This window comes from Pinus tabuliformis, chromosome Q, assembly GCF_031772625.1.
Source record: "Pinus tabuliformis cultivar Carrire ecotype Pingquan chromosome Q, CPIR1, whole genome shotgun sequence".
NCBI lineage: Eukaryota > Viridiplantae > Streptophyta > Pinopsida > Pinales > Pinaceae > Pinus > Pinus tabuliformis.
The window spans coordinates 645,050,669-645,061,669 of record NC_142296.1 but is presented as its reverse complement, the minus strand read 5'-3'; the positions used below and the strand labels follow the sequence as shown (position 1 = coordinate 645,061,669).

General features: G+C 40.9%; 1 long non-coding RNA gene across 1 annotated transcript; it reads left to right on the top strand.

The window, feature by feature from the left end:
- The first annotated feature begins 3,685 nt into the window (after positions 1 to 3,685).
- LOC149221138 (uncharacterized) lies at positions 3,686 to 4,473 on the top strand. The gene is made up of 3 exons (XR_016248807.1): positions 3,686 to 3,863; positions 4,032 to 4,112; positions 4,330 to 4,473. It is a non-coding gene; the product is annotated as an uncharacterized LOC149221138 (long non-coding RNA).
- The last annotated feature ends 6,528 nt before the right edge of the window (positions 4,474 to 11,001 follow it).

Here is an 11,001-nt window from a genome sequence, read left to right as displayed (position 1 = left end):
GGACATGCAAAGAAAAACAGAGAAAAAGCAGACCGCTCTGATACCACTGATCCGGATTTAGATGGGAACGTAATAGATTACAGAGATAACCATAAATACAGAGATGCAATAACCATAAACACAGAGATGCAGCGGAAATAATGCTTCATTTCATTAACGGAAAATACTGAAATATGCTTACAACCAGAAATGGAAATAAACCAGCTAGGGCGATGGTAGCTTATCCCTGAGAAGGGATGTGCGACTACATGCCTCTGAACTGTTCCGAACTGTATTACAATGAGGCTCGAAGGCCTATTTATTGTTGAGAAACAATGGAAAACCCTTCACATCCCGAAACCTAACCCTAGAAGATGAAACGCCAAATTGTTGGCCCCGTTTGGGTAAATTGGTACATCAATTTCCCGGGGTCGTAACTTTGGCATATGATCTCCGTTTAACGCGTACGATAGCTCGTTAGAAAGATCTATCCGAGTACTACCACTTTGGGAGGCAACATGGGTCCATGGACACATGTTGCCCCAGAATCCCAAAAAAACGTCGTTTAGGGCCTCAAAACGGCTCCGGAAGTTCAGGACTCGAAAAACTGCTAAAAATAGTAAATTGTGCTACAATTTAGGAAACTGAAAAGACTGAAAGAGATAGTTGTGGGGGTCCAAATGGGCTGGTGGGTGGCCACCAACATCCACCTGGATCATTCCTCCCCCCTTAGGAAGCAATGGTCCCCATTGCGTTGAGTTCCTCCATCTGCTGAACTTCTCCTGCAATCTCTGATATGTCCAGTGATGGTGGGAAGCATGTTCGACGATGGTCCACATTGAACATTTGGTGCAAGCGAAGGAATGGAGGAATTATGTGCTCCAAAGCATTATTCCCCATAGCCTTGGTACTGCTGTAAGAACCATGTCGGAGTGGTCTGAGCTTCTGATGGGTTCTGGTAAGGCATTCTTTCTGTCGATGCAACCTGAATTTGTTGCCCACCTGAAACTTGTGTGGTACCCATGTGGGTGAGGAGAAGTTGTTCCTGTGTTTTGTCATGACCGTATCCCTTTGTTGCTACTGCTGCATGGAGGAACCCTTTGCAAGGGTCATGGAGGTAGAAACGATCTTCCCCTTTCTTTGGGAGTGAACCAGACAGATGAATTTCCTGGTCTGTGAGATAAGCTTGCTGTCTTTATTAGCAGTGATCAAGGATGTGGCAGTAGGTGGGGCTACCTCCGGTATCCTGTATAATGAGTTATTCAAAGAAATAATGACAGCACGAGGCCTTGACTAATACACAGCATGTCGCCTCCACAAGTATGGTTGGCCTAATAATACATCGCAAACATCCAGAGGTGTAACATCACATAATACCTCGTCTGTGAAGGGCTTGATGCTGTGGGGAAGGCGGCACTGCTGGCGAACTTTCAGATCTCGTCCTTCATGAAGCCACCCGATACTGTACGACTGTGGGTGTGGTGTAGTCGGTAGGCCCAACCGCTTCACGACCTCTGCTGAAATGAGGTTCTTTTGGCTACCACTGTAGACAATGAATCGCAGCGGTGAACCCTTCACCCACATCTGTGAGTGGAAAAGATGCTCCCCCTCCTCTGGATCTTCGGGCTCATTTTTCTTGATCTTGGCGGTGGTAACAGTGGCACTAGGATCTGCATCAATGATCTGCTTCCCTTTGCCATTCCCCTTGTCGGGTTCTGGCTCAGGTTCGGAACATGCATCTGATTCGGAAGCCTTCAACTCGGCCACTAGCGACTGCTTGGTCCGACACTCACTTGTGTTATGAGTGGGACTCTTGTGGAACTCACACCACTTTCCTGTGTCCTTCTTCGGCTTCATGGTGTTGTTATTTTCTTGCGGCTTCGACGGGTTGTCTTGGGTCACCCCGCCTTGGCTCTGTCCTTTGGGCTTCGGATTTGCAGATCCAAAGTCTCGCTTCTTCTGTTTGAACTTTTGCTCGATTTTGACAGCGTATCGGTATGCTGTACCGAGTGAGGGGATGTTCAAGAATCCCATCTCTTCCTGGATGTATTTGTGTAGGCAGCTGTGGTATTTGAGTACCAGATGCAGCTCAGAATCTTTGATACCCAACTGTGTGCGAAGGGTATGAAAAATGTTTGTGAACTCCGGCACATCTTGGTCTCGTCCCTGCCGCAGTGTGGTCCATTTGATGTATTTGTCCTCATAGCTTCCGACAGGGTAGTACTGGTCCTTGATCGCATCCCGAAAGTCATTCCAAGTGGGTGCGGCTGAAAATAGTGAGCCTATACTTTCATCCTTCTGCTCGCAGTAGGTTTCCCACCAGTCCTTGACGTGGGGGGCTGCTTTGAGAAGAGCGAAAACAATCTTTTCTCGACTTGAAAATTCATGAACAGAAAAATACCCATCTAGCAGATTTAACCATTTATCTGCGGCATCTGCGTCTATTTGACCCTCGAATATGGGGATTTCAAAATTAACTTGTACCTTGAAGGGTGTGGCATTTCCAGAGTCGCTGTTGGAAGTCAATGCGTCGCCTCTGGGTAGCCGCTGAAGGATCTGCGCAAAGCTATCCATCATCGCGTTCCTTTACCGCTCGAGTGCTTCTTCGAGCAAGATTTTGATAGGATCTCCTGCTCCCTCATCCTTCTTCTAATCCGCCATGGGAGGCCGTCGGGATTTGCGAGGCTGGTCTTGCAAAGGTTCGACCAGTTCAAGCCCTAACTCCTTATATCCCGACCTCGTTGGGGACATGCAAAGAAAAACAGAGAAAAAGCAGACCGCTCTGATACCACTGATCCAGATTTAGATGGGAACACAATAGATTACAGAGATAACCATAAATACAGAGATTCAATAACCATAAACACAGAGATGCAGCGAAAATAATGCTTCATTTCATTAATGGAAAATACTGAAATATGATTACAACCAGAAATGGAAATAAACCAGCTAGGGCGATGGTAGCTTATCCCTGAGAAGGGATGTGCGACTACATGCCTCTGCACTGTTCCGAACTGTATTACAATGAGGCTCGAAGGCCTATTTATTGTTGAGAAACAATGGAAAACCCTTCACATCCCGAAACCTAACCCTAGAAGATGAAACGCCAAATTGTGGGCCCCGTTTGGGTAAATTGGTACATCAATTTCCCGGGGTCGTAACTTTGGCATACAATCTCCGTTTGACGCGTACGATAGATCGTTAGAAAGATCTATCAGAGTACTACCACTTTGGGAGGCAACATCGGTCCATGGACCCATGTTGCCCAGAATCCCAAAAAAACGTCGTTTAGGGCTTCAAAACGGCTCCGGAAGTTCAGGACTCAAAAAACTGCTAAAAATAGTAAACTATGCTACAATTTAGGAAACTGAAAAGACTGAAAGAGACAGTTGTGGGGGTCCAAATGGGCTGGTGGGTGGCCACCAACATCCACCTGGATCATCGTTGGCCCACAACGTTAGACAACCAGTAAAATCATCGGCCCACACGCCAGACAAGTGGACAGTCAGAAAAGTGGTGATTTATATGCGATGCTTACAAATCTTTGTATGTTACATGTTTGCATGTATTCCACGTGCCTTTTGGAAAGCTGTAACAAGATGTTGAGGTGTCCACGGCATGGCTCTAACAGGATGTTGAGGTGTCCGAACATCTACAATCTCTTCCTATTCTTGGCTTGGTTTCTGGTGGTTTCTTTCTGGTCATATATACTGCTGTTATCCACTCATAATTATTGTTATTATTTCTTCCTGTAAGCTTAAACGGTTATTATTTCTCCATGTAAGCTTATTTTCTATGGTTTCATTTTCACGTTTTAGTCAGTTTCATCAGAGGATTTATAGAAGCCGAGGAGGTAGAGCAACCGAGGACGAATCTCACAAATCGTAAGTAATTTGTGGTCTTTTTTTGGTTGCTTAATTCAATTAAAGTTCAGAGGATTTATTTGTTGCTTTTGCAATTAAATTGAACTCTAGAGGATTTATTTGATGGCTTCGCAATTCAATTGAATTAAACAGTAGAGGATTTATATTTGTTTTTGTTTTGATTTACAGGAAGCGATCGACTAGTGCGCCCTGCGTTTTCATCGCATTGTGGGACAGGGGATGTGCGTCGTAACAAGGTTGATGTGACAGGTTATCAATTCATTTTGAGTACTAAATTTACATTGCTTCCAATTTTGGTTTAAAGGGAGCACGACTATTTTTTATTTATTTTATAGTGATTTCACTACAAATAAGATGGATGTTTCGTTTAATGGCATGGGTGATATATGGGTGATTTCTGCCAAAAAAAAAATCTTTGGTTATTTTTAACAGGACCAGCTCTCACAATTTGCAGGTATGTATGCAGATCATGCAGAGGGACGTTCAGTTGTTCCAAATTAATGTAATGATCATTTGTTCAAGATTAATGTACGAAAATCTTGTAGCCCAGCATTAGGAGGATCGATCTATGAGTCAATTGGTTAAAGTACACACAGAAATAACTTCCTTCCCGGTACACATCCCACCCATCGTTTTTCCTGTAGGCTTTGTATTATCGTACATTGCGCTGTTTAATGGAACAAATTAGGAATAAAAGAGAATATAACCTAATTCACAAACGTTGTTTAATGGAACAAATTAGGTTCACTTTTCATAGATCTATTGGGCCTATAACATGTCACATGGGGTAGACGCTCAGATGGATTAAGCCTTCGGAATAAGTCGTGGACAGAATGCCAAGTTCGCAACATTTTCTTTTTACTATGCTGAAACAATAGCTCTTTATCCTTGATAATTGCTACCCAGACGAGGAGGTCCTAAACCGCATAAGAGCACCTTGGACAACAAGTTCCGGGCTGTTCAATTGCTCCCCTACAAGTAGTTCCTGAACTGGTCACAAATTCCATATAACATCTATAAAGGTAAGAAAGAAGAGCCTTAGTCTTAAACTTAGTTCCATGGACACTATAGTTCAAGCTAGATGCAGTAGAGACTATTAGCCATAGAGTTGCTAACCTTATCAGGGTTATGATTTCTCCTACCAAGGTTATAAATCTTGATGAACTATAAGTATTATTTTTATCTAGGATCTTCTCTTGTGCTTATTAATTTAGTTTAATTTCTAGTCCTTTCTAATATAGACTTGGTATAAAACATTTCTTTGTAATAGACCTTTTTCTATGTCTAAATTATAATAAAATAAATTATTTTCCTTTTCTCAAATTATGTGAGCCATGTGATGATGATGGCTCTAACAATAATGGTTGCCATTAACTATGTTTCCTTTAAGTTTCATATAATAATTCTATTTAACTAGGATGGAATCTATGACAATATTTTAGTTTCAGGATAAAAGGCATATTTTCTCGGTGAATAAGTAGAACTATGGAAACCTATGGAATTAAGTTATTATGTAAGTTGGCATAACATTATTATGTAAGTTTTTGATCCTCGCAACTTTTGTTCCTATTCTTTAAATGCAGGTTTTGATCCAGAGCCTCAATTCCTTAACGAAATACAAGTTCTAATATGTGAGTAGACATAATTATTACAGTTCTTTAATCATCCATTAGAGGTTGACGCTCTGCCTTGAGTTTTTATTCTTTTCTTTTATGATACCATATGCTTCTTGCAGTCCTCTCACATTATTTCAAGCCCACCTAGTTTATCCAGCCCACCTAGTTTTGTTGGGTATTTTTGATGGGAAAATACCAAAAACCAAGATTCAAACACACAAAGGCAATGCTCTGTTTTACCTCCACAGGATCTTTTTGTGCACAGGGAAGAAAAAAAAATTTCACTGAGAAACAGAGTATTTCACCACCATAAAAACATTTCTATTAAAAAAAAATTGATACAAACTTCATCTTCTTTTACTGAGAGGGATTTACCACTGTAAAATCCTTTTTACATTCACTGTTGTGAAAAACACCTTACTGTTGTAATAAAAATTTACATAAGTTTACTGCTGTAAAACAATTTCATTATACGCTCATGTATATTACAAAAACCTTCAGCACATAAAACATTACGGGCTCAGTTCTCATTTCACCTTGCGTTTTCACCGTTCCATTACAAAAAAAAATCAAAACAAAACATTACAGAATATATCTTGTGCACTGTTGTGCATACATCCTCTAGTTCTTCACGCTGCTGCGAACACCAGTGTTCTTTTCTTCCCGTGTGCAACAACACAACACAAGCACACTTCACTTGTTATATTTTTCATTACAAAATGGTCAACGCACTAAAAAAAAATACAACACGTTTTTATGAACATTAATACATGCCGTTAAAAAAAACATAAAAATCTACCTACGCATATGACAATTCATTAATAAGAGGTATGGTCAATGAACTTAATTTTTACTCCATGCCATGTAGTTAATGCTGGTCGTATGCAGGTGTGCAGGTTTCACTGATGGACGGTGGAGAATGATGGAGCTGATCGGACGGCGGAGGTGAATATCGGAACGCATCATATGACCGAACATTAGCACCCGAGAAATCTGAAATGGTGACGTATGGGGACAGCCACGCGTCATCTCTAAATTTTCTCGGGCCCTTGTGTACGGAAGATACCTTTGCCGGAAAGTGGCCCGAGAACTCTCCGACGGGTTTACTGAACGGTTTCTGGCGTCTGCGTAGTTGAAATTAGATTTCAACACTCCCCTTTAATTTCAACTGCTGGGCATTCGGTCATACCCAGACACTTCCTCAAAAATTCAAAGCTCTTCTGATCCAGTGGCTTTGTTAAGATGTCTACAACCTGTTCTTGAGTCCTGCAATGTTCTAAGACAATTTCTCCATTGTTCACCAATTCTTTGATGTAGTGAAACCTTGTATCAATGTGTTTCGTTCTCTTATGAAACACTGAATTCTTTGACAATGCAATAGCTGAGCTATTGTCACAAAAAATCACTGTCGCTTTTGCCTGCTCTTGGCCTAAGCTTCTCAACATTCTTCTCATCCACACTGCTTGACATGCTGCTGCTGTAGCTGCCACATATTCAGCCTCTGCTGTAGACAATGCTACAATGGACTGCTTCTTAGAAGCCCATGAAATGGCTCCTGAACCCATATGAAATACATAACCGGAAGTGCTCTTCCGATCATCTACACTTCCAGCCCAATCACTGTTAGTGTATCCAACCAAATCTGAATGTTCTGAGACATTATATAAAATTCCAAACATTTTGGTACCTTTGACATACCTCAAAATTCTCTTTGCTGCCTGCCAATGTGCCTCCTTCGGCCTCTCCATAAATCTGGAAATTAAACTAACAGCATACATAATGTCAGGCCTAGTAGCTGTTAAATACATAAGGCTGCCTACAATACTTTTGTACAAACTAGGATCAAAATCCTTCCTGCTGTCCTCTCTGCTGAGTTTTAATCCCATTATTGTGGGAGTGATCGATGCCTTGCATTCTTGCATGTTAAATCTTCCCAATACTTGATTTACATATCTTGCTTGTGAGATAAAAATTCCTTTTTCACTTTGATCTACTTCTATGCCTAAGAAGTATCTCAAGAAGCCCATGTCAATCATTTCAAATTCCTCCTTCATGACTGATTTAAAATTCTTAATGAGCTGATCATCATCACCTGTGAAAATCACATCATCAACATACAAGACAACAATTAAAATTTTACCATCCTTTTCTTTGATGTAGACGGTGGGTTCTCCTTCACACTTGTCGAATTCATTATCCAATAGATATGAATCTATCCTTCTGTACCATGCTCTTGGCGCTTGCTTCAGCCCATAAAGAGCCTTCTTCAATTTGCACACTTTGTGCTCTTCACCTTTCTTCTCATAGCCTAGAGGTTGTTCAACATAAACCTCTTCCTTTAACACTCCATTTAGGAATGCTGACTTCACGTCCATTTGGTAGACTTTACATTTGATTTGTGCTGCTATGGACAGCACTGCTCTCACGGTTTCCATTCTTGTAATCGGTGCGAAAGTCTCCTCATAATCTCTCCCATACTGCTGCTTGTACCCCTTGACAACCAGCCTTGCCTTGTGCCTTTCTATCTTGCCTTCAGCATTTCTCTTGGTCTTGTAAACCCATCTCACTCCAATGACTTCTTTTCCTTTTGGTAGCTCAACCAAATCCCATGTTTTGTTTCTCTCTATGGCATTCATCTCCTCATCCATAGCTTCTATCCATTTCATATCTTTAATTGCTTCCTCGAAATGAATAGGATCATCAACATGACAATACAAGACAAATAAGGAATTCATTCCTTCATCATAAATGTCACTTAGATTTCTAAATTTCTTACCTCTTTCACTTGGTGTGCAAGTGCTTGAAGATGCACTTGAATTTCCTCCTTGTGGTGTGCTTGGAGAAGCACTCTCATTTATTCTCAATGGTGTCCCTTGCTGTCCTTGTGTTGGCGCTGCTGTTTGGGGATCCATTTCAGCCACCTCCTCATCATCTTCATCATGAGACAAACAGTTTTTAACATTCACTATTTTCTCTATGCGTCCATCCCAAGCTTCCTCTTCAATGAATTGAACATCTCTGGTGACAAAAAACTTCTTGGTAGATGGGATATACAACCTGTATGCCTTGGATTCCTCACTGTATCCAATGAAGATACATTTCTCCCCTTTGCTGTCCAACTTCCTCCTTAGCTGATCTGGAATGTGTGCATAGGCCACACATCCAAAAACTCTCATGTGGGTGACTCCTTGCATTCTCCCACTCCATGCTTCTTCCGGCACCTTGTTCATCACTTCTTTTGTAGGACACCTGTTCAAAATATACACTGCACAATTTACAGCTTCAGCCCAATAATCATTTGGCAAATGCTTTGCCTTCAGCATGCTCCTCGCCATATCCATGATGGTCCTATTCTTCCTTTCAGCAACTCCATTTTGTTGTGGGGTGTACCTAGCTGTAAATTGTTTGTGAATTCCATTTTCTCTACAAATCTTAGGAATTCCTTGGAGATATACTCACCTCCTCTGTCAGTCCTTAAAAAGTTTATATGCAGCCCGCTTTGGTTTTCCACAAATGCCTTGAAGTTTTGGAATTTCTCAAACACTTCACTTTTGTTTTTAAGGAAATATATCAAAGTCTTTCTTGTAAAGTCATCAATGAATGTTAGGAAATATTGGCTGCCTGCTAGTGATGGAGCTTGCATCGGTCCACATAAATTTGAGTGGATGATCTCTAAGGGTGCCTTTGCCCTTATGCTCTTCCCTGATGGAAAACTTTCTCTGTGTTGTTTTCCCAAAATGCAGCCTTCACATAGGCTGTCTGGTTTCTCTATCAATGGTAATCCTCTTACCATTCCTTTCCTGCTCAACAAATGTAGACCTCCAAAATTGAGATGACCAAATCTCAAGTGCCACAACCAATTTTCATCCTTTGGCACGCTTTGGAAAGCCTCTTGGATGACTGCTGCAATTTCTCCTTTGTTTTTCAAATATGCTCTTATTCTAAGAGGGAACATCCTGTTCCTTGTCATCTTCACTTCAGCAATGCATCTTTTGCTGGGTGTTATATCCATGATGGTGCACACATCATTTTTAAAGAAAACATTGTACCCCTTATGGACAAGCTGTCCAATACTCAAGAGGTTACATCTCATTCCAGGGACATAGTAGACATCTGCTACGGTTTTCCTTTCTCCTTGCTTTGTAAATATTTTTACCTCTCCTTTTCGCATAACAGATACTTTGCTATCAATTCCTAGTGTGACTTCTGATTTCACATTTTTATCAAGGGCAGAAAAGAAGGCTATGTTTCCTGTCATATGGTTGCTACAACCTGAGTCTAAAAACCAAATATCCTCACTGTTTGTTTCAGCCATGTTACATGCTAACAACACATTATTTTGACTATTGTTTTCTCTTGTAACATTTGCATTTTGTCTACTGTTCATATCATGCTATTTATTTCTACAATCACTTGCATAATGTCCATACCTTTTGCAATAATAGCATTGAACATTAGATTTATCATACCTTTGTCCTTGAGCATGATGTTGTTCTCTTTGTTGGCTGTTGCCTTGGCCTTGGTTCTGATTTGGATTGCTGCCTCTTCCTTGTGAATTTGATGGGCTGTTCCTTCCACCTCTGTTCTGGCTTCTACCTCTTCCTCTTCGGTTTTCTCTTCCTTAACCTCTTCCTATTCCAAAGGACATCTGGGTCTTGAAGGCTTGCTCAAGAGATGAGTTTTCATTCCTACTCAACCTCTGCTCATGTGTTATCACTGATGCATGTAGTTCATCAACTGAATAGTTTGAGAGATCCTTTGTCTCTTCAATGGTGGTGACTATGGCATCAAACCTTGAGGGTAAGACCCTCAATATTTTCTCCACAATTCTTCTATCTTCAATGGTTTCTCCATGAGTTCTCATTTGTGTGATTACACCAATCACATGAGTGAAGAATGAGTCAATGTTATCTGACTCCTTCATGTTCAAGTTCTCAAAATCCTTTTTCAACAATTGTAGTTTTGATGTCTTCACTCTCTCCATGCCTTGATAGGTTGTCTTAAGGGTTTCCCATGCTTCATTTGCTGTCTTAGCTGCTGCTAACCTTGGAAATATACTCTGGTCTACTGCTAGATACAACAACACATGGGCTTTTGAATCCTTCTTCCTATTGCTCTTCAGCAGATCCTTCTCTCCCTGAGTTAATGCATTGAACTCAGTTTCATCTGCTGGTTCTTAAAAACCATCTTCAACTATTTCCCATAAGTCTTGGGAAGCAAGCAAGGCTTTCATAGTTATTGACCAGTAGTCATAGTTCTTCCCATTAAACTGTGGGAGCTGGGTATTAAACATACCCATACCAGTGCTTGTGCTAGCCATTCCTTGACTGTGTATTTTAAAAAAAACTGACTGTCTCTTTAGTAACAAACAAGATAGTTATGAAGAATACCTGAATCCTTCGTTGTCTGAGTCTTCTGTCTGCCTGAGAAGTTTTGCTGCAGCAACAACCTTCTCCCTTCAGCTTCTTTAACTTCTTTAAAGAGCCTGAGCCTGCTCTGATACCACTGTTGGGTATTTTTGA